The 25455-nt window shown below is 42.7% G+C and overlaps 1 pseudogene; it reads right to left on the bottom strand.

Moving 5' to 3' along the window:
- Positions 1-1359: 1359 nt before the first annotated feature.
- On the bottom strand, positions 1360-1477 carry LOC126186023 (5S ribosomal RNA; annotated as a pseudogene).
- Positions 1478-25455: the final 23978 nt, after the last annotated feature.

The following is a 25455-nucleotide window of genomic DNA, read 5'->3' as shown; positions in this document are numbered from 1 at the left end:
CCGGACCGCAGCGACGCACGGATGCACGCCAAGACCGTAGGATCCTACGCAGTGCTGTAGGGGACCGCACCGCCACTTCCCAGCAAATTAGGGACACTGTTGCTCCTGGGGTATCGGCGAGGACCATTCGCAACCGTCTCCATGAAGCTGGGCTACGGTCCCGCACACCGTTAGGCCGTCTTCCGCTCACGCCCCAACATCGTGCAGCCCGCCTCCAGTGGTGTCGCGACAGGCGTGAATGGAGGGACGAATGGAGACGTGTCGTCTTCAGCGATGAGAGTCGCTTCTGCCTTGGTGCCAATGATGGTCGTATGCGTGTTTGGCGCCGTGCAGGTGAGCGCCACAATCAGGACTGCATACGACCGAGGCACACAGGGCCAACACCCGGCATCATGGTGTGGGGAGCGATCTCCTACACTGGCCGTACACCACTGGTGATCGTCGAGGGGACACTGAATAGTGCACGGTACATCCAAACCGTCATCGAACCCATCGTTCTACCATTCCTAGACCGGCAAGGGAACTTGCTGTTCCAACAGGACAATGCACGTCCGCATGTATCCCGTGCCACCCAACGTGCTTTAGAAGGTGTAAGTCAACTACCCTGGCCAGCAAGATCTCCGGATCTGTCCCCCATTGAGCATGTTTGGGACTGGATGAAGCGTCGTCTCACGCCGTCTGCACGTCCAGCACGAACGCTGGTCCAACTGAGGCGCCAGGTGGAAATGGCATGGCAAGCCGTTCCACAGGACTACATACAGCATCTCTACGATCGTCTCCATGGGAGAATAGCAGCCTGCATTGCTGCGAAAGGTGGATATACACTGTACTAGTGCCGACATTGTGCATGCTCTGTTGCCTGTGTCTATGTGCCTGTGGTTCTGTCAGTGTGATCATGTGATGTATCTGACCCCAGGAATGTGTCAATAAAGTTACCCCTTCCTGGGACAATGAATTCACGGTGTTCTTATTTCAATTTCCAGGAGTGTATATCGGTGGCTTCCAGAACCTCAGTGACTCGCTTCCTGCTAGTCTCGCAGCGGTCTGCGATGCAAAAGGTAGTTATTCAGGCTTTCGACAAGTAGGTGTATTTACTGATTTAACTGGGTTTATAGTGTTTATTTGACACACTAAAACTAAACTAAGCTAAACTCCTCCCGGACAGGCCGTGAAGACAAAAAGGTACCGACCGGCTGTCGTGTCATCCTCGGCCCACAGGCGTCACTGGATGCGGATGTGCTGGGGCATGTGGTCAGCACACAGCTCTCCCGGCCGTATGTCAGTTTCCGACACCGGAGCCGCTATTTCTCAATCAAGTAGCTCCTCAGTTTACCTCACAAGGGCTGAGTGCACCCCGCTTGCCAACAGCGCTCGGCAGACCGGATGGTCACCCATCCAAGTGCTAGCCCAGCCCGACAGCGCTTAACGTCGATGATCCGACGGGAACCCGTGTTACCACTGCGGCAAGGCCGTTGGCTATTTGACACACACGAGGATAAAAAACCAAACGTACCAAATTCGATGTCGACCTCCTCATGATGAGTACATCTCTCAAGAAACTTTCGGATGTTGTGAACCATGGTAGTTTTGGTACGTTCCATAGTACTTCATAGTTTACGTAAGTTTCTAAACTACACCTATATTGACCACATTCCATTTTGCACTAGCAGATGGTTTTTTGACTGCGCTTCTTCGGATATTCAAGAATTTCTCCTCTTGTGGCATGCTATGTTTCTGTATAGTGGGTTTTCAATGTGTACCAGAACTGTAGATGTGTACCTACAAACAAACGAAAATTATCTGCTTAATGTTATTCTACCGAAGTGATAGTCTAAACTTAAACTCCTCCTTCAAACGTCTTGTAAAGTATACACGCATGGTACTGTTTGAGGCTTAAGCTGTCTTGGTTTAAGCATTTGTTATTCCTTCTTTTTTTCGTATGTACACAATTTTACTGTTTTTCACACATTTTGGTTGGCTGGCTTTACAGTCTGTGGTCATGACTCTGTCGGCTTCTACTGTCGACTTTTATTTTTAGTGATGTCTTTGTTGGGTTTCTCCATATTTATAGATGAATGTGTGTATTTTGGGCCGGCCGCAGTGGCCGAGCGGTTCTAGGCGTTTCAGTCTGGAACCGCGCGACCGCTATGGTCGCAGGCTCGAATCATGGATGTGTGTGATGTCCTTAGGTTAGTTAGGTTTAAGTAGTGCTAAGTTATAGGGGACTGATGACCTCAGATGTTAAGTCCCATAGTGCTCAGAGACATTTGAAACATTTTTTGTGTATTTTGAGACTTGGAAACATTATTCGATATGCCTGACAACACTGTGATAATCGAGTTACTTCCTGGAGTGACACAGTATTATCCTGCTAAATTCATTTGATATTTTCTTGGTATATCAATTAAATATGCGGAATCATTATCGCTTATGGTGAATGATTTCTGTTCATAACCATCATTTCACACAGAAACTACAACTAATTTCGTATTTTTCGTTGCTAATTATCTGTCTTAGCAATCATTACGACAATGAGGCAGCACTGAATGTGACAGGTGTTGGTTAGGTCTGAGGGAAACATCGTTGCGTTTTAATTCCAAGGCTGTGTTGGTTCCAGGATCAAGTCTCAAGGGAGAAAACCATTTTATTGCTTACATGGCAGAGTTAAAGCTGTTAAGCTTCCCGAATGTGGCTAATAATTCATGTTAAAACAATCCTACATCAAGCGAGAAATCTGTTTTCTGATGTGATTTGTTCGATACTCCTCACCACATACGTGGCACTAATGTTCGATCTTCCTCCACTGCCTTCAATCCTCTATTAAATTCCAAGAAAATAAAACATCACCACGTTAAACGTTCGCCCGTCTAACGCTCCATTTTCTAACCCACAAACAACGCTACTCACAACCTTCAAATGTGCACATTCGAGATAACATTGCAAAAACAATACTATAATCTGAAATATAAAAGTAAGGTTGATAAATTCACTGATATTAACATGCGTACCAACACACCAGACACAAACACCACGACCTTATGCACCATCCTAATTTTTCTGAGAAAATTTTGCCCACAATTGTAGATTACATACTTAGTAGTCATCATGTCATATGCTGCGTAAGCACTGGTTACAACGTTTTTGTTACCGCGTAGTGTACACTCGCAAGGGGACCGTCAGACCTGTTAATCATGGATTTTGAAGGGTCTTAGGTATGTTGTAGAGCACCTGTCCTCAGTACTTGGCTACCGGGTTTTCATGAGACGGCCCCTGGTTTCCCACAAAATTACTGTTCAAGTTTTATGCGAACGCGCTCATCGGTCACGATAATGGTGTTTTTTAATCCGGGCGAGTATAGCGCAGGAGCTAAGGTTTACGGCTTGCATGTCGCCGGGGTGACGGTCCGAGTACAACTCCCCCCCCCCCCCCCCCCCCACAACGCCCGTGGGTTTATTCCATTCCCTTTTTTTTCAGGAAATTTCTTCAAATATGTATTTCGTTTGTTACATAATAGATTAAAAAATCGTTTACTCGCTACGGTTTGCATCACTTGCTGTGACAGAACAGAACTTCGGGTGGTATTTGTCGTAGAAGCAACTGAAACACTTAGAGCACCACGCACACTTAATGAATGTAACTGCATTGCTGGCACTCAAACTTTTCAGAAACTATACCGGAAAACAATTTGCTTAAATTCAAGAAGATTTCCTTCCTTCTATGAACGTTGATGCGAACCACGCATATTTGATCATACCTGTGAAAACAGATGCACTGAATTGATGCAAAATTAAATAATGTATTTTTTATGGAATCTTCCCTAGAAGAGATTTCTCTAACAGTCTTTAGAAAGTCGGAAGCATTTTAAATTTTTTTCGTGAAAGTTTTAGCCTGTCTGTAAAAATAAACGTCACAGGTCTGGCAGAGGGCATTACGTTTGGGTGGGATAAGTTTCACGTTGCAGGTGCATGCTTTACTTTCATCTACAGGGATTTTATCATCAATTGTCTGAACAGACTGCGCCTCCCCCCGAATCAAACTGTGAAGTTATTTTTCTTGTCTCGCTTAGAGAAGAACGAAAGATTTTAAAAATCCTTCTTACAGCACTTTCGTGAAATTACCTCATATCATGTAAGTCACAAACCATTTTTTTTTAATTTATGAATCAACTCTTCAATTCTTTTTTGAACAAATCAACCAAACTTCCACGATGGTTCTTGCATACGTAAGAAAACTTAAGTATATGTGCTGTGAATGTAGGACTAATCTTGTTCAAAAAGTTTTCCTCTCCTTGTTCCACAAGGGATGTATTGTGCATCGACGGGTACTGGCAACCGGTTTGATCTGTGTTAATCACATAATCGAGTTCAAAGTTACGGATGAGTACCTTTGTCTGTATCTGAAACACTTTCGCCGCTGTAAATACCTCGTCCATCGTAGCGAACTCTTTGGAGCTGTCCAAATCTTTGGGATTTTAACTTCTAACCACAGGCGGAATACAAAGTTATTGATTGAATTATTAATGTAATTAGTACGGCGAAAATTATTTTTGAGTTATTTTGTTTGACATACTATTTAATGATAGTATGTAGGCCTACAATGAAATTGAAAAAAAAAGAAAAAACCACGGGCGGGGATTGAATCCGTACCGCCAGCGTTGCAGCGGTAACCCTGCGCGACGCTTATTCGCCCCATAGACATTTAACGTACCAGAAAATGCGTAAAATTTCGACATGGATTTTCTCGGAATCACGCCGGCGAGCGTCAGGCAGACGTAGGCCGGTGGAGCAAAAATCGCTCTGACCAGCACAGGTTTTGCTGTTACTGACGGATTAGAAAATAAAGTCAATTATCTCTGAGCTTCGAACAGATTAATACTATTAGCGGACAGATGAGGTGTGGTTTACTAAATTATGGACAAATAGGGTTCAATAACTCAGCTTTTCTTTTGCAGTGCGCGACGCTTATCACGAACGGATAGTGTAGCAGAGTACCTCAAGAGAAAGGCATCACTTCATGTGAAAACTTAAGCGCATTCTGCAGTGCTGGCAGCTTGTGCAGAAGGCCGTTACGTAGAGTTGTAAAACAACAACATACTATCATAAGCAAGCGCAGGCTATGGTAGCTTTCCTAGTAGCTTTGGTCAGTTAAGGTCATAACCACATTACCTCTATACTGGCTGTATCGCGTAACTATCGGGCGTTACCTCATAACGATCGCTGTCTTTACAAATGCGATCAGTATCTTACTAGATTTTCCTAAGCCGGCCGCTGTGACCGAGCGGTTCTACGAGCTTCAGTCTGGAAAGGCGCGACTGCTACGGTCGCACGTTCGAATCCTGCCTCGGGTATGGATGTTTGTGATGTCCTTAGGTTAGTTAAGTTTAAGTAGTTCTAAGTCTAGGGGACTGATGAGCTCAGATGTTATGTCCCATAGTGCTCAGAGCCATTTAAACCATTTTTGATTTGATTCTCCTAAAAACGGTGAACCGTCTTGGAACTGAATGCAGATTTGTAAAGGACTGCGTGACGTACGAAACATTTTGTTCTAAATATATATCCTCTTCTGTTGCTTAAGAACAAACAGTATTTGTAGCAAAACTGAAACCCTCAAATTTCAATTCAAGTTTTATTCGAAAATTTTATTTGTTACTTGAAACGGAGGGTGTTGTAGTAAAAATAAAGAAAAAAATACATATTTATCATACAGCGCTAGAAAACGTAATTTCCTCAACGAAAAGGTTTAATAAATAAACGCGAAACAAAAATACATCAAACATCGCTTCAATAATTCGTCCAATTTATATGAAACATGTTTCTGTTATTCATAACCAACTTCCGCATTTATCAATAACAACAGGAAATGGTTGTCTTTGACCATGACGAAGAACGTTCTATTGAGTAAAAAATAACAACAATAATTATATATGTAGGTATATAAACTGTACTTGCATCAGAACTAACTGCTTTGCCTACATAAAAGCGCAGAAGTTTCCCGACCAATTAATTTTTATTACTTGTAAAATGCAATTTATATTCTGTATGGATATAAAATAGACAATGGACAAACACTGACTGATGTACGCTTGTAATTATGTGAAAAACAAACAAATAAAAGAAAAACAGAGGAGTCGACGGCTCCCATTTTCTCTTACACATTCATTTATGTTTCTTTCCCTACCAATTCAACCAAAACTACCGATAGTCCAACCATTTACTATGTCATTGATGCAGTGTACCAAAACTAATGAATCTTAGTTTTAGTAGGGCGCAGCTCTACCGTTATGTGATTCAATTTCAGTGATTACAAAATCAAATTAAAAGTACGTATTGGGTAGCTGAGGCAGCTTTCAATGGCCGTCCTGTCTAACAAGGAAATGAATGTATTGAACAGACTGTCATTAACTCCAGGGAGTCAGAATCCTCATCCAGTGTGGGGCATCTGTGATAGGACAAAATCATGACGAAGCCACATTTGGAGTTGGGTGATCTGGTGGTGAAGGATCGATTCCCACTTTATGTGACAGTTTTTAACAGGCACAAACAGATTCTATTCACCTCTGGTTAAGCCATGTGAATAACGTAGGATTCCATAGCGTTCCCAAACTCAATTTAACACGATGGCCGCGCAAAGTGGCCGCGCGGTTTGAGGCGTCATGTGACGGGTTGCGCGGCCCCTCCCGCCGGAGGTTCGAGTCCTCCCTTGGGCATAGGTGTGTGTGTTGTTCTTAGCATCAGTTAGTTTAAGTAGTGTGTAAGTCTAGGGTCCGATAAGGTTAGCAGTTTGGTCCCTTAGGAACTCACACACATTTTCACATGATGTCCCTTCGCTACTGACTAGCTACATCTGATGTGCAGGTGGCAGCTTATAGAAGCTCTGTCACGAGCAGTTTTTCTTACACTAGTAATTTTATTTAGTTAATGAACCAAACTTCATGTAAAGTCACAGGTCACAGTTCACTATTCCATATTTTATTTGAGATTGAGATACTGAAGATATTGGATTGGGATTCGAACTCGGATTTTTCCGTGTGCGGTTTTTGATTCCATCGTAACGATACAGTTCCATCAGTTCGTTGTCTTTTCCGAAATTCCAAACCCCTCAATGTCTCCAAGCAACATGCGTGGTTGGGTTCAAATCCTAGTCCAGCATAAAAACTTTCATCACGTCTTTTTGAGGTCTAGCATTAGCACACCTAGTTGGGGATGGAAAATAACTTTGATTTTTAACGTCTCTTCATTCGTTGTCATCAATAACAATATTGGACGGTTTCGATTTCCAGTAAGACACAGAACTTTTTGTCACTTATTTCAAGTTCATACATGCAACTCCTAGCTACTGGTAAAAAAGAATTCAATAGTTAACATGCATTCGTGTGTAGTCAACGACGACATGTGCGGTGTTTGATTCCCAGTCACGTTGTTTCTAGTTCAACCGTGCGCTCGTCTTCCCACTAGTGAAAGAAACCAATTTTCGCTGGCAAACAACAGTGATAGATGCCGGGTTCGAATCCCAGAAAGGAAAAAATTATTCACTCACCTCGTAATTTCAGGTTCAAACATCTCGTCAATACTAAAAAATTCGATATCAAACCTTTAACTGTGCTTAGTTAACAGTCCGAGTAGGTGATGTGTTCGCATGTGAATGAAACCATGTTTAAATTCTTTTGTGGTTTGTTAACATGAGCAATAGTTGCTGGATAGGAGACCCGGTCTAGCACAAAGATTTTCGTCATGTAATCAAAAGCTCAGGTTTTACTGATACTAGTTAAAAATGAGATATATCAAGCCTTTTTACGCCTAATTAGCAACTAAGATAAGTCCTGTGTTCGAGTCTCGGGAAGGTACGAAAATTTTGCTTATTTTTGCATTGCTTATAGGCACTAGGTTTGAATCCACAATCAGAACAAAACGGATGGTCATGTTTTTTGAAGTTCAGACGTATCCACAGCTAGCTGCTCTTGAATAACTTAGCGTTTTAATGACACTTTGTGTTAGATAACAAGAGCGATAGCTGACTTTCGAATTCCACATACATCCACGTGCCATCGTGAATACAATAAAATTGTTAGTCATAAGTTGTCGATGGTGAGGTTTCCATAATGCATCTGACGCTGGTACTTGCAGTTTTCTGACTGATTAGTAGACGAGGATGGAAAACCTTTAAGAGAGCAGGAATACTTCGAAATATCGTCGAACTTTGGAAGTCCAGATACTCTTGAAAATGCTCTTATTCGCAAACAAAACAGGCAAAGGGAAAGGATTACGGAATGATTTATGTGATTCAGTCAGGAGCATTAGTTATCTCAGATATTAATACGAATGGTAACATTTTAGAAGTGTCATTGAACGCAATTAACCTGAGCTTACAAACGTTAAGAACTGGGTCATCTCTAATAACGTGTTCCCCGATATTCTAAGTCACATTAATTTACATCTAGTGTTGTTGCCAGACAAAGCAATGTTTTCTAGAGGACAATTGTGGTAACCATTTTGCATAGTAACGACTGTAACGAAGAGAGATTAAAGGATCTGCAAGACAGTTACGTTATATGGGCTGCATACATATCAGGTAAAACGCAATTCCGGTCGTTCGGATACTTTTGAGCATGTTAGTACTTTAGAACATTTCTGCTAGGACCTATCGGAAAAACGAACAGCATCAGCAATAATAATGTGCGCAGATGTGCTCGTAAGTGCGATTACTGATCAACCATTTACTTTGGCTCTCACATTGCGAAAAATATACTTAGATGTATTACATAGGTTTGAAATATCCTGAACGAGTTGTTGCTCAGATGATATCCAATGACAGTCCACGTCCGATGTCACTGGGCTCTTCCGATCGACCCACACTGCTGTCATTGCTTTCCTACTGACAATATACTACTACCTGCCTGCTTATACACTGGCGGGTCTGCCAATAGTGACATCTAGTGGTCAGTTCCGCATTACGCAGGGATGTCCGGATTCTTCTAATCAGATTAACGTATCTGCAGTACTCCGAAGTGAAGAACTTGCGTGTGCCGCAGCACAAAATACAAATGCGAAACTAAGTAGATGGAAGTTCCGGCTGAATACTGCACTGAACTGTGTTGTGAAACACCTGACCGAATACTAGGTTATGGAGAGGATGATAACAAACCTCTCGCATTGCATCCTTACTGAATAGAAGTAGAAACTTAAAATACACCAATACAAGTCTTGTTCCAGAGTGTTTTTACTACTGTGGCCGACTCTTAACCTGTGCATATCCATTCAGTGTCTTCTTTGAGTTTTGAAGAATCGCCAACTGTGGTTTTTTTTAACTTTCTGGCGACTTTTTTTTTAACTACCCTCCATGAACGTCTCCATGTTAGTCTATTTTTTACCTCCATTTTCTCCCATTATTTTGTTTTTCGTTCCCCTTTATCGTCTTATGTATGTAACATTTTATTCTTATTTTAAGTTGTCATGTCACTCGGCTGAAGAGCGGCGTATTGTGCCGCTGACAGCTCTCCCCCGCCCATATGGAAAAAAAGAATATACAAGTCCATTCGTATAACTAACTAGCTTCCAAAAAAAAGACGCGGAACACATAGCACAGATGTGGTCGATTTCTGTTGCATTACCTTGTAGCGACCCCCAAGTCTATAAAGATTTTTGATGTACCATCTAGTACATTTATCGGCTTGGATAAAACACCCGAAGTGAAAGTTAAGGCAACTAATTTTAACTGTCTAATACGTGTGGTGAACAGTTTCAAAATATTTTGCATCTGAACAAAGTAGTCTGTTAGTGGGACCTGTAACCGTTACAGTATTCACAGATGGCTTCAAAACACGGATGGGTGGTTGCTTAAGAACACGCAAACAGGATGGAATAGCACAAACAGATAAACAAGGTTGAGGTTTGATGAGATGCATAGGTATTTTGAACACAAATACTTGGGAGAGCCCCAGAATATACCAAGGAAAGTTGGGAAATTGTAGGGGGTGACAATTCATCATCATCATTTTCTTTGGGCCTTTGCCCCACTTCAACTCGGGGTCTGCCTTGTTTCCTATGGATGTGACAATGTTAATATCAGAGGGTGGCCAAACGCCCTTCCTGTCACCACCCCATACCCCCCAGGACGGAATTAGTGTATCCCAGCTATATGCGGCTAGTGGAAGCCATGAAATAAGACGAACGGTTTCAGATGGCTGCGAGTCGTGTAACTGAGGTGGGACGTGGGGACCAGCCCGGTATTCACCTAGTGGGCTGTGGAAAGCCGCCCTCGTCGTTAATCCGCCGGTCGGATTCGATCTGGGGCCGGCGCGCCTACCCGACTCCAGGGAGCAGCCCGTACATTGTGGCAATTATCGAAGTATATGAAAAAAGCTGAATTACTTACAAACTAAAGCGTGTACACAGTTTATTCAACATGCAAACGTCACTATCGATATTCGGATTTAGGTTATGACATGTTCGATATGTCTGCCATCATTATTTGTTACGAAGCCATCGTACAACTCTCTCATGAATGACTACTGGGAATGGTACGCCACTAGTTGTCAAATATGTGATATTTTTACCACAACATTATTCGGGACTACGTTATTCCTTTATCAAGTGCTTAAAGATTTTGTGCCATTAGGCACCGTCGAAAGTAAAATCCAGCATCAAACATGCACTGCCAATCATAAAACCCTTCGTAGAGAACTTAGTGTTGGCGTGTTATTCTCTCAACTCACATTTGTAAACTTAACAGACCACGTACCGGAAACGCGAAAAGTACATTATGAAGGTACATTGTACGTTACTTAATGTTTTATTTTTGAAGTCTATATTGGGCTAATAAAAAAATTATTTTCGGTTACATCTCTTCACTAAAATAACCTGAATTTATTGAGCTACTTCCCTTCAGTTTGAAGAGCAACGAACAACCAGGTACTTCTCGAAATTCTCTGATATCATAGAATGTCGCTGATTAGAAAGAATGTTTTTGTAGAAGGAAAATGAAAACGGTTCAAATGGTTCTAAGCACTAAGAGACTTAACATCTGAGGTCATCAGTCCCCTAGACTTAGAATTACTTAAACCTAACTAACTTAAGGACATCACACACATCTATGCCGGAGGCAGGATGCGAACCTGCGACCGTAGCAGCAGCGCGGGTCCGGACTGAAGAGCCTAGAACCGCTCGGCCACAGTGGCCGGCAGGAGGAAAATGATCTCACCACATAAAAGGACATTGATGGTGTAAATCTTAGGAGATGAAATATTCCTGAAGAGTTGTCCACTGAAGAAACTTCTTCCTCATTGAGGATATCACAGATAATAGCAAAAGTCAAGTAGCATCAATTTCTTGCAAAACAGCGTCATACTTGTTCACTTCCCTTATAACGTACCTACCCACACTCTACGGCGTATGTAAGATTTTATTGTGACACGTGTCCCTAAGCAGTAATTGTGAATGCCACAATATGATCTGAATGAATTTAGATCGCAGAATAAGACGGTCGTCAGCTCCAGAAACGAGCAAAAGTTAATTTTGGTAAATGATTGTAGTGACTTTAAAATCACGTGTATGTCCTGTGAGAAATACAAAGCAGCAAACTGATATAACGCACACGCGCTAGCTTACTTGTAAAAGACATGAACACGAAAGAATTAATATGGAATGCACTGATATAAGTTACCTTAATGATCACCAATAAAAAGTAGCCTGCCGCTGTGGCCGAGCGGTTCTAGACGCTTCAGTCCGGAACCGCGCGACTGCTACGGTCGCATGTTGGACTCCAGTCTCTGGCATGGGTGTGTGTGATGTCCGTAGGTTAGTTCTAAGTTCTAGGGGACTGATGACCACAGATGTTGAGTCCCATAGTGCTCAGAGCCATTTGAACCAGTTCTAAGTTCTCGGGGACTGATGGCCTCAGATGTTAAGTCCCATAGTGCTCAGAGCCATTTGAATAAAAAGCAATAACTAGAAAGACTTTATGGAGATTCTACAGTGTTACATAACTCACGATGATGCTATCTATTTGAAAAGCTGCCTAAACATGATAAAAACTGACTGTCATTATTTCCTTATTACTTTGCAAATGGTTGCTGTAATAGTTTGCTATCATGCCAAAAACTATTTTTTAGTACTAATGTCATTTACAAAACATATCATTTACAAAACACAAATTTCTAAAACTGCTTTGACGACGAGAAAGCTAGAATACTTGTATCATGGAAAACGAATTTCAGTTAAATCACCTTTAATTTAAGTTGATTTTCTGCAGTAGTAGTGCAGTGCTATCTGCACCACTATAGTTACTACTGCTTTTTTACGCAATAAGTATTTGACTGAAAATCAGCTGCAAATTTAATTAGATTTGGCTTCTTTTGACTATTTCTTTCACTTTGTGACCTTCTCGGGATTGTTACACGAAAGATGTTCTCTGTGCTTTATATAATAAAAACTTTACTGTCACGACCACTGTTGTTCTACAGTGGTCTGACATAAATAATTCGTACTTATCGTGTCAACATGCATTACAGTATCATAAACACTAATTACTGACAAAATTCATTAATAACATATATTTACAAGAAGTGGTTATAAGCTCGAGTAATCAAGTACCTGAATAATACTTGAGGCACTGGCTTATAGATTTGCAACCTCTGCCCGATATCACCTCCAACGCCAGTCAACATTTATTTGACGTTCCGAATTGCAGAGGCATTCCGATGAATTCTAATTCTTTGCCGGCCGGAGTGACCGAGCGGTTCTAGGCGCTACATCTGGAACCGCGCGACCGTACGGTCGAAGGTTCGAATCCTGCTTCGGGCATGGATGTGTGTGATGTCCTTAGGTTAGCTAGGTGTAAGCAGTTCTAAGTTTTAGGGGACTGATGACCTCAGAAGTTAAGTCCCATAGTGCTCAGACCCATTTGAACCATTTTCTAATTCTTTAATCATATTGGCAAGGAGACCGCGGTTGCTATGCATGTACGCTGGGGCATTTTTAGTTACAGGTTCAGTGAAAGCATTTGTTCCTCTCGTATTGTTCTGAACACTGTTACGGAAATACGAGGAAGTACTGAAAGGTAATGCCACCGAATTTTTCTGTGAAAACTCTTAAAGCCTTTTAAATAAAATTAACAATCTATATTTTTATTCATCATGTCTGCATATTTATTCCTCAGCGTAGTCACCCTGCCGACGAACACATTTCACCCAAGACCATTTCGTTAGTACTACGGCGTCGTCGATGATCGATAACGTCACACCAGCAGTCGACCTCCGCAAAGTTGCCGTATTTCCACGCAGTGTCATCGGCGGCCCCAATCCGGTCAAGACTTGAGCAGAAATGCGAGGCGCCAGGGCCGTGCAGCGGTTATGAAATACGGCCGCAAGGGACAAGCACGGCAGTTCCGTCTGGAGTTCAGCTCGAGTTCTACTTGCAGTGGGCGGAGTTTTCGCGTCATCGCTCAGCCGAGCTTATGTCAGATTTCTGTGTACAGCGTGTTGTGAGGAACGGAAAAGTGTTTGTAGCAGCTGCTTTGAGGCATTCAGAGCTCGACATCTACAAACTTTCATTTCATGCAGCTCATTGTGTTTAGCTGCTTCTTTGTATACTTAGCAGTCATATCCGTATAAATACATTGCCAGAAAAAAAATAATACGTCCGTTTAGAGGTTCAAATTTCACTCAAGATTTATTGTTTCAACAGTGAATAAGGAGCACATGAAACGATTAGATTTACATATCAATACCATAAGCTGTTCTGAAGTACCAGTTATTGAGCCACGTTGAAAGACCCGTAATACACTACTGGCCATTAAAATTGCTACACCACAAAGATGACGTGCTACAGACGCGAAATGTAACCGACAGGAAGAAGATGCTGTGATATGCACATGATTAGCTTTTCACAGCATTCACACAAGGTGGGCGCCGGTGGTGACACCTACAACGTGCTGACATGAGGAAAGTTTCCAACAGATTTCTCATACACAAACAGCAGTTGACCGGTGTTGCCGTTGGGATCCAGCACGGCTTTCCGTATTGCCCTGCTGAACCCACCGATTCCATATTCTGCTAACGGTCATTGGTTCTCGACCAACGCGAGCAGCAATGTCGCGATATGACAAACCGCAATCGCGATAGGCTACAATTCGACGTTTACCAAAGTCGGAAAGTTGATGGTACGCATTTCTCCTCCTTACATGAGGCATCACGACAACGTTTCACCAGGCAACCAGAGTCAACTGCTGTTTGTGTATGAGAAATCGTTTGGATACTTTCCTCATGTCAGCACGTTGTAGGTGTCGCCACCGGCGCCAACCAACAGCATCTTCTTCCTGTCGGTTAAATTTCGCGTCTGATGCACATCATCTTCGTGGTGTAGCAACTTTAATGGCCAGTAGTGTATTTTATTCACTTCTACGGCGATACGTCGTAGGGCGTGGGCCAGACAGGTGAAGTGGATTAAATGCTGATAGGATACGACTTGGGCAATTGCAGACTTCAGTATGTAGGCCCAGCATCCAAATACATAACAAGAATGTTTTGTTTGTTTATTTCCACGGGCCACAGCACTTCAATACTGTCATTCACAAGACGAACTGTTGTTGACTGATTTTTGCGTTCCAGCACTTTGCAGGAAATTAATAAGGGCTTTGAAGGTGGTTGTCCATTGAATTTTTCCAATGAAACGCACATATACGTTCGTTGTTTCGCGACAGATATCGATATATGGTGTTAACTCATATAACGCCACACACTAATTACAGCACACCCTCCTGGTAACAAAAATGTAAGCAGTTTTCCTTAATGTAGATTCACCGGGAATCTGTTGCCCAAAGTACTTCTGTAGAAACACACGACATACAGGCACTTGAATTTTGTGCCATGGAATGTTCGAAACATCCATAACGGAGTGCTTATCATGGAAAAATTCATTTGTGGAGTTTTAAATCTTGCCTCTCAGACGATTGCACTACCTTGTTTTTTGTGTGCACTTTACCAAGTATATCACTTGAAGTTGAGCCTTCATAGAGCACCCGATGTACTTAGCGCACTCTCGACATAGAACAATCTCACCATGAACGGTGATAGTGTCGTCCATCGTAACCCAAGATCTTAATTTAGTTGATAATTTTGATGCAACATGATTCATCACGAATATAAAGAGTAGTGAACTCTTAAGAAGTATTATTTGGCGAACTTTTCTTAGCGCACGCAGTTTCTAGTTCTGAATCGGCAGGAGTCGCTAGGAGTCCCAAAACTTCGGGCCGCTAACCTTTTATTGGCCACACTGCCTATCTCGATAGCACACGAATTCCTTTACTACACACAATTACGGTTGCTACAATACTACACATAGAATTGTTATTGCATCTGCTTCTGTTTTGAGAACTGAAATTCTGAATCTTAGAAAATTAAGCAAAGCGCATCCTTAATGTGCAGTTAACCACATTTTATTGTACTTGAACGTGTTTCTTAGAGATAATTTACTTCCCACTTCTACTTTTATGGTATTGTATGTCGGATATGGATATTTTTCCAAGACAGCGGCCTATTGTTTGTGTGGGGAACTGTGAAGCAGCGTAAAAAATCAATAAAATGTAATTTTATGTAACATGAAGTTAAAACATGGAAAACAATAATTATACTGAAATTTATACAGGGTGTCCAAAAAAATGTATACTTTGAGAGGTGATAGTACTCATCGAAACAAGAGAAATAAGTGCAATAAACATGGGTCCGGAAATACATACTTTCTAATTCCAGTAAACGTGGGTCCAGAAATGTATACTTTCTGCGATAAACACGTGTTTACAGGAGGTGTTCAACGCGGCGTACATTCATGACAGTGCAGCCCTCCGCCCTCCGGCGTAAGGAATGAAGCACACTTTGAAACATGCCCGGTTGTAGTTGTACCTGCTGCCACGCACTGAAGACGCGACCCTACAGTGGCCGCACATTGTTGATTGGCGTGGCGCAGACCAATTCCATCAAGTGTCCCCATAACTAAAAATCTAGGGGCTGAGGTCTGGGGAACGAGCAGGCCAAGGTGTGAGAAAGTCCAGATAATGTGCCCCATTTAACCTTTGTGGCAGCACGAATGGACCTTTTAATCTATCGTCAAGTACGCCTGCCCATACGTCGATTGGGAATCGGTGTTGATGCCCTCTTTCCTGAATTGCTTGGGGATTTACACCTGCCCATACATGCTGGCTATGTCAATTCACGACACCCTCTCTTGTGAACCCTGCCTCATCCGTAAACAAAATCTTGGATGTAAACAGTGGATCTGCGGCACACTTCTGCAACAACCATTGACAGAACCGCCGCCTGCCCTGATGATCCTGTGGCCTTAGGGCCTGAACGCGCTGTAGATGATGCAGGTACAGCAACTGTTCCTGAAGTGCTCCCCAGACAAGAGAGTGAGACACGCCCTCTGCTGCTGCTAATTGTCGCAAACTGGTCCCAGGGGTTTCTTCCACCGAACGTAGCACAGTCTCCTCCATGTCAGGGGTGCGGACTGTGCGGGGACTTCCACTGTCAGACTTCCGAGGTGCAAGGCTACCTGTGTCCCTAAGACGCTGCAAAAGTCTGCCGAATAGCTTATCAGAGGACAATGTGTGCTGTGGATATTTTTCAGCATAGACGGCACGGGCTCGCAGGCTATGTCCATTTGCTAAACCATAGCAGACTATTACAGGGTTATTACAAATGATGGAAGCAATTTCACAGCTCTACAATAACTTTATTATTTGAGATATTTTCACAAAGCTTTGCACACACATACAAAAACTCAAAAAGTTTTTTTAGGCATTCACTAATGTTCGATATGTACCCCTTTAGTGATTCGGCAGACATCAAGCCGATAATTAAGTTCCTCCCACACTCAGCGCAGCATGTCCCCATCAATGAGTTCGAAAGCATCGTTGATGCGAGCTCGCAGTTCTGGCACGTTTCTTGGTAGAGGAGGTTTAAACACTGAATCTTTCACATAACCCCACAGAACGAAATCGCATGGGGTTAAGTCGGGAGAGCGTGGAGGCCATGACATGAATTGCTGATCGTGATCACCACGACCGATTCATCGGTTTTCCAATCTCCTGTTTAAGAAATGCCGAACATCATGATGGAAGTGCGGTGGAGCACCATCCTTTTGAAAGATGAAGTCGGCGCTGTCGGTCTCCGGTTGTAGCATGAGCCAATTTTTCCATCATGGTCAGATACACGTGTCCTGTAACGTTTTTTTCGCAGAAGAAAAAGGGGCCGTAAACTTTAAACCGTGAGATTTCACAAAACAAGTTAACTTTTGGTGAATTGCGAATTTTCTGCACGAATGCGTGAGGATTCTCTATCGCCCAGATTTGCACATTGTGTCTGTTCACTTCACCATTAAGAAAAAATGTTGCTTCATCACCAAAAACAAGTTTCGCACTGAACGCATCCTCTTCCATGAGCTGTTGCAACCGCGCCGCAAATTCAAAGCGTTTGACTTTGTCATCGTGTGTCAGGGCTTGTAGCAATTGTAAACGGTAAGGCTTCTGCTTTAGCCTTTTCCGTAAGATTTTCCAAACCGTCGGCTGTGGTACGTTTAGCTCCCTGCTTGCTTTATTCGTCGACTTCCGCGGGCTACGCGTGAAACTTGCCCGCACGCGTTCAACCGTTTCTTCGCTCACTGCAGGCCGACCCGTTGATTTCCCCTTACAGAGGCATCCAGAAGCTTTAAACTGCGCATACCATCGCCGAATGGAGTTAGCAGTTGGTGGATCTTTGTTGAACTTCGTCCTGAAGTGTCGTTGCACTGTTATGACTGACTGATGTGAGTGCATTTCAAGCACGACATACGCTTTCTCGGCTCCTGTCGCCATTTTGTCTCACTGCGCTCTCGAGCGCTCTGGCGGCAGAAATCTGAAGTGCGGCTTCAGCCGAACAAAACTTTATGAGTTTTTCTACGTATCTGTAGTGTGTCGTGACCATATGTCAATGAATGGAGCTACAGTGAATTTATGAAATCGCTTCAATCATTTGTAATAGCCCTGTATATCCGTCATTTCATTTGTTAATTAGTAGGTTTCCAATGCTAACAATTGGTGGAAGAGAGAAAATGTAAATGTTTTACACCATTTGTACGTACAAACAGCGAAATAACAGTAAACAAATAAGTGAATCCGCTTTGGAAGCAGGGAAAACACCATTATCCATACCCAGGGTTGACAGTACTGTATAATAAAGCACACAAACATGAAGAAAACTAACGTAGCCTATAACACGACTCGAACCACACCAATGACTGCAGACAACATAATGGTTGGTAGAGTACTGTGAGTAAGACATCATGATATCCTGCCAATACATTTGTCAGAGTGCCAATGCAGCGACTGTGCTAACATGCGCATCCAAGCGTCGCGCTGCCCTTACTACAAACACGTGTTTGACTCGGAACGTATGTGTCTCCGGACCCATGTTTAGTGGACTTGTTTTCCTGTTTCGATGAGTACTACCACCTCTCAAAGTATCTGACCCTTTTTTTAACACCTTGTATGCAGACGGTACGATAAAAAGATATATGGGTGTCTCGTGAGACACGGTATGTATTCACAGATACACTATGTGATCAAAAGTATCCGGACACCCCCAGAAACATACGTTTTTCATATTAGGTGCATTGTGCTCACCTGCTGCCAGATACTCCATATCAGCGACCTTAGTAGTCAGTAGACATCGTGACAGAGCAGAACTGGGCCCTCTGCGGAACTCATGGACTTCCAACGTGTCACTTGTGTCACACGTCTGTACACGAGATTTCCACACTCCTAAACATCCCTAGGTCTACTGTTTCCGATGTGACAGTGAATTGGAAACGTGAAGGAACACGGACAGCACAAAAGCGTACAGGCCGACCTCGTCTGTTGACTGACAGAGACCGCTGACAGTTGAAGAGGGTCGTAATGTGTAACAGGTAGACATCTATCCAGACCATGACACAGGAATTCCAAACTGATTCAGGATAAACTGTAAGTACTATGACATTTACGCGGGAGGTGAGAAAACTTTGATTTCTTGGTCGAGCGGCTGCTCATAAGCCACACATCACGCCAGTAAATGCCAAACAACGCCTCGCTTGGTGTAAGGAATGTAAGCATTCAACGATAGAACAGTGGAAAACCGTTGTGTGAAGTGACGAATCACAGTACATAATATGGCGATCCTATAGCTGGGTGTGGGTATGGCGAATGCCCGCTGAACGTCATCTGCCAGCGCGTGTAGTGCCAACAGTAAAATTCGGAGGCGGTGGTGTTATGGTGTGGTCGTGTTTTTAATTATTATTTTGAGTGGCACTATCACAGTACACGCCGCCATTGATGTTTTAAGCACCTTCTTGCTTCCCACTGTTGAAGAGCAGTTCGGGGATGGCGATTGCATCTTTCAACATGATCGAGCACCTGTTCATAATGCACGGCGTGTGTCGGAGTGGTTACACGGCAATAACATCCATCTAATGGACTGGCCTGCACAGAGTCCTGACATGAATCCTATAGAACACCTTTGGGATGCTTTGGAACGCCGACTTCGTGTCAGGCCTCACCGACCGACATCGATACCTCTCCTCAGTGAAGCACTCCATGAAGAATGGGCTGCCATTCCCCAAGAAATCTTCCAGCACGTAACTGAAAGTATGCCTGAGAGAGTGGAAGCCGTCATCAAGGCTAAGGATGGGCCAGCACCATACTGAATTCCAACATTACCGATGGAGGGCGCCACGAACTTGTAAGTCATTTTCAGCCAGGTGTCCGGGTACTTTTGATCACATAGTGTATGACAGGAACGATCATTCGAAGCGAAAAAGTCTTGTAGCATACCTTAATAGCTATGAGCATTTCACCTTCGCTACTGCGAAACATAGCTCTTCCACTGCTGTTGGCACCCACATACATAGGGAGAAATGATCATCACGATAAAATAAGAGAAATCAGGGCTCCCACGGAAAAATTGAAGTGCTCGTTTTTCCCGCGTGCCGTTCGAGAGTGGCACGGTAGAGAGACAGCATGAAAGTGGTTCATTGAACCCTCTGCCAGGCACTTTATTGTGAATAGCAGAGTAATTATGTAGATGTAGATGTAGTGGGGGAGGGGGGGGGGAAGTGGCTTAGCTCTTAAAGTATGCATTTTAGAGTCCGTGTTTGCTAGACTTCCTTGCTTCGAATGATCGTTCCTTTCATATCCCTGAATACTGACCTTTACACCTGGAACAACCTGCATATCAACGCTGACAACATAATTCGTGAGTGTGTACACTTTTCACGTGCATAGGAGCGAAAGGAAGACAACACGTAATTAAATAAAAATCCGAGCTCTACGCTTAATGTACATTCTGATATGAATAACGACAAATGCCATAGAGAAGCTAACTCATAGTGTGCATTTTATTTCATTTACAACACTCCATGACTAATAAAAGCTCACTGAAAGAACTAATTAATTTGCCGATCGTACGTGTAACCTTTAAACAGTTTCTCAACCCTATCTTGGAACAGTGGATATGAACCCTACCAAAAATCATTCGTAGGTTCATCATAGACGGTTGCGGTATAGTCTGACATCAGGAAGTGACGGTATCCGATCTGCATCTACACCGGGGTCTTACCGAGTAATTTTATGTTAGTACGTTAGACAAGTAATGTCTGTGGGACCATTGCTGAAGTATTGCGATATCATAAATACGAGGGCGTGCTGAAAGAGAATGCCTCCGAATTTTTCACGTGAAAACTGTAAAGCTTTTTAAATCAAACAGACTTAATCAACATTCTGTGTCTTTATTCTTCATGTCTACGTATTTAGTTCATGGTCACCCTGGTGACGAACACATTTCTCCCAACGAGAGACTAGTGTGTTGATAGAGTCACTGCAGATTGTTTGACTTTGTTGACGAAGCCACAACCTCACCTCTGCTTGCACCGCTACATCACTATCAAAGTGCAATCCTCGAAGGTGTTCTTTAAGGTTTGGAAACACATGAAAATCTGATGGGACCAAGTCGGGACTGTATGGAGGATGACTGACGACAGTGAACGTAAGGCGTTATACTGTTGCAGAAGTCGCAGCGCTCGTGTGTGGTCTGGCAGTTTCATGCTGAAGGAGAGGGTGCTCCATGTGTGGATGTTTTTTTCGGTTAGAAACTCGAAAACTGCACGCTGTTTCCCACTCACTGGCATAGTTACGAGGGACACTCCAAAAGAAATGCACACTATTTTTGTAAAAATACAGTTTTCATTCTGCATGTGTGAAAGTTTTACGGTGTGTAGATACATCCTTCCCGCTTGTTTTCAAACTTAGTTCAACGTGTTCCCGTGAGTGGCGCCGTCACAGCATGTCTTCAAGATGGCTGCTACACTTGACGTTCGTCAGAAGCAACGTGCTGTTATAGAATTCCTGCGCTGTGAAAACGAGACAGTGGCAAACAGCCACAAGAGGTTGAAAAAGCTGTATGGAGATGCTGCTGTCGATCGCAGTCGGTGGGCAAGCAGGTTACGGGATGAAAGCGGGCACGGCAATATTGAGGATTGTCCTCGCAGCGGCAAGCCTCGTACGTCACATATTCCAGACAATGTGCAGAGAGTTAACAAATTGGTGACTGCTGACAGACGCATCACAGTGAACGAATTGTCACTCTACGTTGGGATAGGGGAAGGAAGTGTTTGCAGAATACTGAAAGTGTTGGCGTTAAAAAAGGTTTGTGCCAGGTGGGTTCCCAGGATGTTGACAGTGGCTCACAAAGAAACAAGTAAAAGGGTATGCAGCGAACAGTACGAGAATGGTGGAAATGAATTTCTTGGAAAAATTGTGACAGGTGATGAAACATGGCTCCATCATTTTTCTCCAGAGACGAAGAGGCAATCAATGGAGTGGCATCATGCAAATTCACCCAAGAAAAAAAATTCAAAACCACATCTTCTGCTGGAAAAGTTATGGCTACGGTGTTTTTCGATTCCAAAAGACTCTTGCTTGTGGACATCATGCCAAGTGGAACCACCATAAATTCTGATGCAAATTTGACGACACTGAAGAAACTTCAAGCTTGACTGAGTCGTGTTCGACCACATCGGCAAAAGCAGGATGTTTTGCTGTTGCATGACAATGCACAGCCACATGTCAGTCAAAAAAACAAGGAAGCGATCACAAAACTCGGATGGACAACACTGAAACACCCGCCTTACAGTCCTAACCTTGCTCCATGTGACTATCATCTCTTTGAGAAACTGAAAGACTCCGTGGAACAAGGTTTGAAGATGATGACTCCCTTGTGCACGCTGCCAAACAGTGGCTCCAACAAGTTGGTCCAGAATTTTACCGTGCGGGTATACAGGCGCTGGTTCCAAGATGGCATAAGGCAATTGAGAGGGATGGAAATTATGTGGAGAAATGAAAATATTGTTCCTAAAGGATGTATCTACACACTGTAAAACTTTGACACATGTAGAATAAAAGATGTATTTAAAAAAAATATGGTGTGCATTTCTTTTGGAGTGATCCTCGTATGTTACACACCAAAGCTACAGTTAGGAGCCCTCTAGCTGCAGAAGTTTGCAACTTGCGTCAGGGAAGCGGGAAAGTCGACCGAGTACTATGCAAGACATGTAAGGCTAAACGCAAATTGAGGCGCGTATAGCACGTGAGACGCGAAACGACACTGCAGTGCGACGCACACGTTCCGCATATGTCGTGCGGGTCCCACGCACATTGAGACGCGTACACGTACTTGCACGTGCCGGTTGACGGCGCTCTGCGCTGACAGAAACGAAGCGCGCACACACTGTAATCTTTCTCAAACAATTTTACAGACTCTATACAGTAAAAATACTTCATTTTTACCTTGCTTGTAGCGTTATATGTCAGCTTCGTGGCGAAGTACCCATCATCTCGCTAATAGTCATACTTTCTGTGGTATACACATTTTAGTAAGACGCTACACAAAATTCGAATAGTTCGCAATCAAAAATAGGGGTCGCTATGATTTTGCGTTTGGTGCGTATTACACCATATGTTGCTGCGTATGAAATTTAGCTAACATGTTGAATTTTTGTGTAGACTTTGGAGGAGGTCTCTGTCTGCCTCCAATCTCGAGAAAATGGATCCTATGAAGCGCGCTCACTTCCGATCTCACGCCCGCGAGAATGAAATACTAGCAACATCTCTCACATCTCCTAAACCGCTCGAGACATCGAAACGACAGTTTGGCGACTGATAGCACACAAGAAGGAGAGTATTTTGCCAATTCGTAAACACGTGGAACTTTCTTATTTATGGTAATGTATCAGTACTTATACTTCCCGTTTTATTTTTTTCACTCCAGTGACTGTAATTTTTTAAGAGTTATCCACAGCTAGCGAAACAAGAGTTTCCTAGTATGAAAATAAACACGGAATTTCTTCTCTTATGTTACTGCAAACCGACACTATATGGTTCTTCGTAAGTTCCTGAGTTCTGTGATTGCCAGTTACCTGTTTAATGAGGCGCTCTGTTTCAGAATTGTGGCGCAATGGCTGAGTACGTGCAAATTATACTGTGTTATGGCAAAGGAAGAATAATTCAACCAGCCAACAAGAGGGATGTGGCCGTTACTCATAAATGGTGATGCTTCTTCGAATGAGAAAAGGTTAAAACTCAAACCAAAATAAATTGCCAATTCTGTTGGCGTTTTTCTGTTGGAATTTTTTACACTGAGCGACTGGAATGGAAACTTACCAAAGTATTTTATTACTTCTCTTGATCTGAGCAGTATTAAAATAATGATGAGCGTTCCTTCAGGCGGAATGATAGGCACATTCCAGATGTTGGTTACTCATTTACGGCTTGGCAAACTCACAATGTGTGGTCGCGGATAAAATAGTTGTTACTGAGAAAAATAAACCATTGATCTGTCGCACAACATAATGGTCAGTGTATTGTCAGCAGCGGAGGATAATGCGCGCGACAGGAATGCACAAGCTAGCCATGTGTGCCTTGTGAGCTGGAGTTCGAAAAACATTGTCATGAAAGTAGATCTGCCTTTGTCAGCAGTACATTTCAGCAAATTAAATATATCTAATCACCACACTCTTTTAGGATTTCCTACTTTCGTAATAATACCGACATTTTTTTCCGTTTGTGTAGCCTGTTGTATAATTAGTTTATTAATGCTGATAATGTGCATGCAACAATTGAAATGCTTTTTCTCATCACGGCGAGGCAGATAAAAGATTGTTATTTGTGACTGCTTTTCGACTGTTTCTAGTTTGCAGTGGATATGACATGTCCACATGTACAGTCGTGCTCAAAAGTATCCGAACGACCTGAATTGCATTTCACCTGATTCACATGCAACTCGCAAAACGCAGCTGTCTAGCAGGTCCTCTAATCGGACTTCGGTACAGTCGTCTGACCATTGAAAATGGTTCCAACAAGTCACCACTAGAAAACACTGTTTTGTATCGCAATAACTCAAGATGTAATATCATTAGTATTTTAGTTTATGATTTAATACATACTACTACACATTGATCTTGCCAAAAGCCGAGAAGCGATTCTTCTTGGTGTTTTAGCTCTCTGGGGCACTCTGGGATAAAGTAATACCACGATACTACAAATATCGGGGAACACCTTATCACAGGTAAGACTGTCCTTAAGGCTTGTAAGCTCACATTTATTACTATAAATGACATACCCGAAATGTTACCACTCTCATTATTACGTCAGATAAGTAATGCACGTAGTAAGTTCGTCGAATCCATGATTTCCTCTTCAAAGTAACATTCCATACTTATAATTTAACACAACATGACATTAAAAATTTAAGTTATTTACTAGCAGTTAGTTGATAATATGTATGAACTTCAAATGAAACGACTAACCGTCACGTTCTGCATATGGATTCAAACCCAGGTCATGCAGACTAAGCAAAGAGTTCGTGACTCACGGAAACTAACAGTCATTCCTGACTAGGCATACAGACAGTGAGATACCTCGATTTTGGACAGTATCAGTTAGTAAATATCAACTTTAAATTACATAACGTAAACATTTTGTGGCAGTGATATTTTTCATGTCTGGTGCAAAGTGAGATCAAAAGTGCGCGAGAGTTTTTTTTTTTTGGCCATGTGTTGTTTTTTATCTTTGCCGTAAGACTATAGGATCTCCTAGTTTTGGTTACTTCTCTGTCGTTTTTTAATTCTCTTCTCATTGTGAGTTTTTCACGAATAAATATTACTTCGTTAACTCATTATACCGGACGGCTATGCAATTATTTGTTGTAGGCAAGTCGCCTACATAATTGGTGACCCCGCACTTTAAGGGGGGGGGGGGGGGGCTGTGTGGCAGTGATATTTTTCATGTCTGGTGCAAAGTGAGATCAAAAGTGCGCGAGAGTTCTTTCTTCTTTCGCTTTTGGTCATGTGTTGTTTTTTATCTTTGCCGTAAGACTATAGGATCTCCTAGTTTTTGTTACTT

The sequence above is a fragment of the Schistocerca cancellata genome, chromosome 4 (assembly GCF_023864275.1).
Source record: "Schistocerca cancellata isolate TAMUIC-IGC-003103 chromosome 4, iqSchCanc2.1, whole genome shotgun sequence".
In the NCBI taxonomy this organism is placed as follows: domain Eukaryota; kingdom Metazoa; phylum Arthropoda; class Insecta; order Orthoptera; family Acrididae; genus Schistocerca; species Schistocerca cancellata.
The sequence above is the reverse complement of the archived record's forward strand: the minus strand, read 5'-3'. Positions and strand labels throughout refer to the sequence as shown.